Source organism: Bicyclus anynana, chromosome 7, assembly GCF_947172395.1.
Source record: "Bicyclus anynana chromosome 7, ilBicAnyn1.1, whole genome shotgun sequence".
In the NCBI taxonomy this organism is placed as follows: domain Eukaryota; kingdom Metazoa; phylum Arthropoda; class Insecta; order Lepidoptera; family Nymphalidae; genus Bicyclus; species Bicyclus anynana.
The window spans coordinates 11,178,150-11,184,149 of record NC_069089.1 but is presented as its reverse complement, the minus strand read 5'-3'; the positions used below and the strand labels follow the sequence as shown (position 1 = coordinate 11,184,149).

The following is a 6,000-nucleotide window of genomic DNA, read 5'->3' as shown; positions in this document are numbered from 1 at the left end:
AACATTAACAATTAACAATTTCTTCTGATTTACATATCAAATATCCTCATTGTTATCAACCTATATTTTATCTGAAGAAGCTGAGGCGAAACAAGAAGGCTAAATTGTCCTAATTTCATTTAAACAAAGCAAACAACGAAAGTTATATATACAAATAACACTTAGATATTGTCTACAATGTCAAGTTGTGTGTTCAGGAAGTGTAAAAACTATAAATACATAATGTAAGTAAACATAAAATTGTGCATGTGTGCGCTCAGTGTCAATTCGGATCACTTTTTACGGTGATTTTGTAGACACGTAACATATATTTACAGTATAACATCTTTGATTGGCGCCTCTCGCCTCTCAGATTGAAAGAAAAATCTGAATGTAAACGAAAACATACGGATGCACTCTTACAACTACCTACTACAAAAGGTTTTTACTTTTTATGTTTCATTGTTGGTTCAGTAGGAAAAGCCAAAGGTGTGATCTAAAATACTTATTTATTGCATAAACAATCTTTACAAAAGGCACAGAATACATATGTACCCTACCCACCCTACCTACCCTGAGATCTCAACACCCATTGGCTCTTCGAACTATGTGGCCTGCCCATTGCCACTTCAGCTTCGCGACTCGCTGAGCCATGTCAGTGACTCTGGCTCGCCTGCGGATTTCCTCATTTCTGATTCGATCGCCTTCAGAGCTTCATCATCATCATTATGAACCCATATTCGGCTCACTGCTGAGCTCGAGTCTCAGAATGAGAGCATTTTGAGAGGCTAACTATTGACCTGAGGCAGACTTCGCACACGCAGAGAATTAAGAAAATTCTCTGGTATGCAGGTTTCCTCACGATGTTTTTCCTTTGTTTGTCTGTTTGAGACACGTAATATTTAATTTAGAGCTTACCCTAGGAAAAATTCATGTTATTATTTTATAGAGAGGCAATAAGCTTAACCAATCGGCAATACACACATAACTAACAAAAAAATTTCGCGTAATTCAACAGTAATAACGCAATATGTTGTTGTTTCTCAACACTGACCATATTTTGTAACTATAGCCAGGAAGGAACTGCGTTATGAATATTGGTGGCTTGGATAACCTGCTTACGCAACGGCGCACGCGCGTAGCGGTTCATTTGATAGGCATCACTTATTATTGAGTACCTAATAAGTACCTACCATCTATAGTAAACACAGTTGTTGTAAGAGTAAACGTCTTTCTCTTGTCTAATGGTAATGTTAAACTTTATGTTCGTATAAGTACATTTATATAAGTACAAATACAAATTTAAAATTGATTATTTTGCATCATTTTTATTGTTAATACTAGCGGACGCCCGCGACTTCATCCGCCCTTAGACCTCTTTAATCCAGCCCTTACAGTAGTATCGCCACAGAAAACATATGTACACTATCGCTGTAAAAATAGAGTAAATTTTCCCGTTTTCCCAACATTTCATTTCACTGCTCTGCTCCTATTGATCGTAGCATGATGAAAAGTATATTATAACCTGCCCAGGAGTATATAGAATAATTGTACCGAGTTTTATTAAAATCAGTCGAGTAGTTTTTGTTTCTATGACGAACATAGGTACAGACAGACAATCGAAAATTTTAATGATTATATTTTTAGCATTAGAATCGATCACTACACCCCCTGATAGTTATTTTCGAAATATATTTTATGTACAGAATTGACCTCTCTACAGATTTATTATAAGTACCTATAGATATAGACAAAGAGATGCCCTGTGTAGTTTTCGTTTTCGTGGCAATGTGGGGATAAAATATAGCTTATGCTATTCACAAATCACCTAGGATTGGTAAAAGAATTTTCCAAATCGGTTTAGTAGTTCCAGAGATAAGACATAACAACCTTACAGACTAATAAACTCTTTATAATATTAGCATAGCTGCATCACAGAAACAAACAAGCACAGTCATTTACAATCTCTCAATCGGAACCACGCCAAACGGATGTATATTACCGTCGCGGCTTAAATTTTGTGTAAAAGGAAATTAACGCAAGTTAAGGCTTTAAACAATATCAAAGAGAGCACTGATGTAATCGGCAATGTGCCGGGGGAAGGCACTTTTCTCTCGAGTTTCACCGCGAAGGCCTGCGCCCGCGCGCTCCAGTGCAAGCCACGACGCCGTTCCGTGCGCTTCGTACGAGCGAGACTTACGAGACTCTTCGCTATTTACATTTCCTACCAAATATTCGAAAGTAAACAGAACGTATCGGTGTTACACAGTGTTACAGTGTGCTGTTGCTTGTGGTTGTGTTTTGTTTTGTCTCGGACTGTCCAGTGATTCTTTTTGTATAGAGAAAACTATTGTATTTTATAACAGCTTGCAACCGTTGGAGTAACTGTAAGGTTTGTTTTGGTTGATTTGTATTCTACTAATGAAGTTCTTCCGTATAAATTACCGAGGAATTTATGCGTACGAGACAACAATATAATGTTCGTCAAATAACACTTAAGTTATCTACTATTCTTAATAATAAAATCAAATATCACGTGTCTCAACGGTCGAGGAAAAAATCATCGTGAGAAAACATACCAGAGAATTTTCACAATTCTCTGCGTGTGTGAAGTCTGCCAATCTGCATTGGGCCAGCGTGGTGGACTATTGGCCTAACCCCTCTCATTCTGAGAAGAAACCCGAGCTCAGCAGTGAGCCGAATATGGGTTGATAATGATAATGATGATCTACTACTACTACTATTTCACATTTGACAATGTTTTTTTAGCTCACATACATAGCTCTAAACAGAATGGTGGGTTATGGCAAAGACTACCTATAACACATAGTTACGTGATAACTCTAAAATAGTTTAAGCTTAACGTATTTTCCGAATCGAGGTGGAAATGTAGAGACCAAATTCATAACATAAAAACTCGGTCACCCATCCAATTATAGTATGGTATAACATTGGTTAACCTTCCGCCACACACTTTCGCCTATACAATTTAACGATACTAATATTATAAGGAGGTAAAGTTTGTGGTGTTGTCGGGGTTATCTCTGAACGAATTTTGAAAATTCTTTTATCACTGGAAGGCCACGTTATTTGTGAGTTTCATAGGCTATATTTTATCCCCGTATTCGCACGGGAACGGGAACTACGCAGGTGAAACCGCTGGTCATCGGCTTGTTACGTACAAATCATTGAATGTTGTCTAAAAATTTCGACGTTTCATGGAAGTAAGCAATAGCTACGAGTGTAATTAGTAGTTTGATAACAGCTACGAATATCGACTCTATATCGCATTGAAACGGAAAGTATTGTTTAATTGCCTACTTACTTACATACTTACTTGGTACTTAGGAGTATGTACTCGCAAGTAGGTACGACAGTGAATTATAATTTACTCAAACAGTCCGAAATTTCATCTGGGTAGTTTGCCCATTCCTGCGGCATACAGGGATAAAATATAATCTATGTTCATCATCATCATCATCATCATCATCATTATTATCATCATCATCGTCATCATCATCATCATCATCGTTATCGTCATCATTTCAGCCGATGGACGCCCACTGCAGGACATAGGCCTTTTGTAGGGACTTTCAAACATCACGATCCTGAGCCGCGTGCATCCAGCGAATCCCCGCGACTCGCTTGTCCAACTGGTGAAGGGTCGACCAACACTGCGTTTTCTAGTGCGGGGTCGCCATTCCAGGACCTTGGGACCCCTAAGCCCATTCCCACTTCAGTTCCACGATTCGTTGAGCTATATCGGTGACTTTGGTTCTTCTTCGGATCTCTTCATTTCTGATTCAATCATGCAGAGATACTCCGAACATAGCTTGTTCCATCGCCCGCTCCATAATCTATGCTACACACTGATAATGTAACTTATAACTTTCTTATAGGAGTTTGGAAATGGATCTTATACTCACCATGCGGTTTGCCGAGCTATCATAAAATAATCTTGGCATCTTGAAATTATGTCATGTTCTTTTTTTTCGTTATTTCATTAATATTCAAAGTATTTCTACGAGGACTGACTAAGTCAAGGGCGAATAACGTGCCCAAGGCAATTTTTTGTTTTGCAAGTGCCTTCTGCGAGCTATCTAGTCGCGTGCCATGAATACGACCCATTGTATTGTATTGTTTTATTGGGGTCTATGGTCATTATCGTATTCAGAATTCAACTCATTGATTGACTGTGAAACCACATCAAATCAATAGATTTACAGATATCGTAAAACTCGTACAATCGTAGACAAAATTGTTTAAAAAAATGTGCTCTGCGGCAAACTTCACACACGCAGAGAATTAAGAAAATTCTCTGGTATGCAGGTTTCCTTACAATGTTATTCCTTCACCGTTTCAGACACGTGATATTTAATTTCCTAAAATGCACACAACTGAAAAGTTGGCGGTGCATGCCCCGGACCGGATTCGAACCTACACCTTCCGGAATAGGAGGCAGATGTCATATCCACTGGGCTATCACAAATTATCATTATCAACCCATATTCGGTCAATAGTGAGCCGAATATGGGTTGATAATGATGATGATTTTTTTACTTATATGTACCTATTTATTGAAGAATAGTACAAAGTCAAAATTAAATGAGAACGTAAATAGAAGCCTGGCCTGCTTCCGTGTCCGTGACAAATTAAACCATGGCTAAAACACATACACAGAGATGACAGAATAACAACATTATGAAACAACAAAATCTGTGACCTTGCCTGTCTACCAACTTCTTGTGTAAAGCCACATACAACTCCAAAACCTGCTTTTTAAAGGTACTAGTATGTACGTACGTAAGTAATGAGTATGCTTAAAACATAATATATAAAATAAAATCACTTGATTGTAAGTGATGATGTAATCTAAGATGGAAGCGGGCTAACTTGTTAGGAGAAAGGTGAAAATCCACATCCTTTTCGGTTTTTACACGACATCGTACCGGAACAGTAAATCGCTTGGCGGTACGTCTATATATGTAGGGTGGTAACTAACCACCGCCCAAGTCTCCCACCAGCTAGACCTGGACATCTTAAGCTAAGAAACTTCAATCGGCCCAGCTGTCCGAACCCAGGACCTCCGTGTTGTAAATCCACCGCACATACCACTGCGCCACGGAAGCCGTCAAAATTACTTATTTAATTACAGAGACTTAAAGAGTTGCATAAGCGTGTTTATGTGAACTTGTACAGATAAGTGGAAGTTTGTGGTGCTTCACCCTAATGTCGTTTACGGTCCGGGTCATTGTATTTGTCATTAAGTGATATGAACTAATCTGATAGTAATCTTTACAAAATCAAACAACAACCAACCTGCAATGGAGAAGTGATGAGTCCAAGCCCTCGCCTACAAGGAATCTTGGCCCTATAGTGGGCGTTAAAATAGCCTGATAATAATGCATCATTATCGTTATCAACCCATATTTGGCTCACTGTTGAGCTCGAGTCTCCTCACAGAATTAGAGGGGTTAGGCCAATAATCCACCACGCCGCTGGCCCAATGCGGATTGGCAGACTTCACACACAGAGAATTAAGAAAATTCTTAGGGTATGCAGATTTCCTCACGATGTTTTTCCTTCACCGTCTGAGACACGTGATATTTAATTTCTTAAAATGCACACAACTGAAAAGTTGGAGGTGCATGCCCCAAACCAGATTCGAACCCACACCCTCCGGAATCGGAGGCAGAGGTTATATCCACTGGACTATCACGGCTCTTACAATAATGATAAGCCTGTATAAAATACACTTAAGTAAGAATATGAGATATCTTTGGAAAAGTCTCCATGAAGTAGATATATTGTCTAATTTTTTAATTATTTTATTTTTAAAATAGTCAAGAGTCCGGTCTTATATAAAGGTATTGAGTTAAATAGGTTGGTAAGAGAACATAAACAAGTTGAACACATTATGTACAATTTACTTCAAACAAGGATTACATTAACACACTTGCAAGCAAATGTATGTTACATTTTTGCCAGTCTCAATAGGCAAACAATGATAATAATGCTCTT

General features: G+C 38.4%; 1 protein-coding gene across 2 annotated transcripts in view; it reads left to right on the top strand.

The window, feature by feature from the left end:
- The first annotated feature begins 2,107 nt into the window (after window positions 1–2,107).
- LOC112055790 (uncharacterized) overlaps window positions 2,108–6,000 on the top strand; it is a 37,310-nt gene continuing 33,417 nt past the window's right edge. The window contains exon 1 of one of the 2 annotated variants that reach the window (XM_024096005.2): window positions 2,108–2,366. The gene's annotated coding sequence lies outside the window, so the exon portion shown is untranslated. Of the gene's footprint in view, window positions 2,372–6,000 lie in introns of both variants that reach the window. The other variant, XM_024095998.2, reaches the window with a different exon arrangement.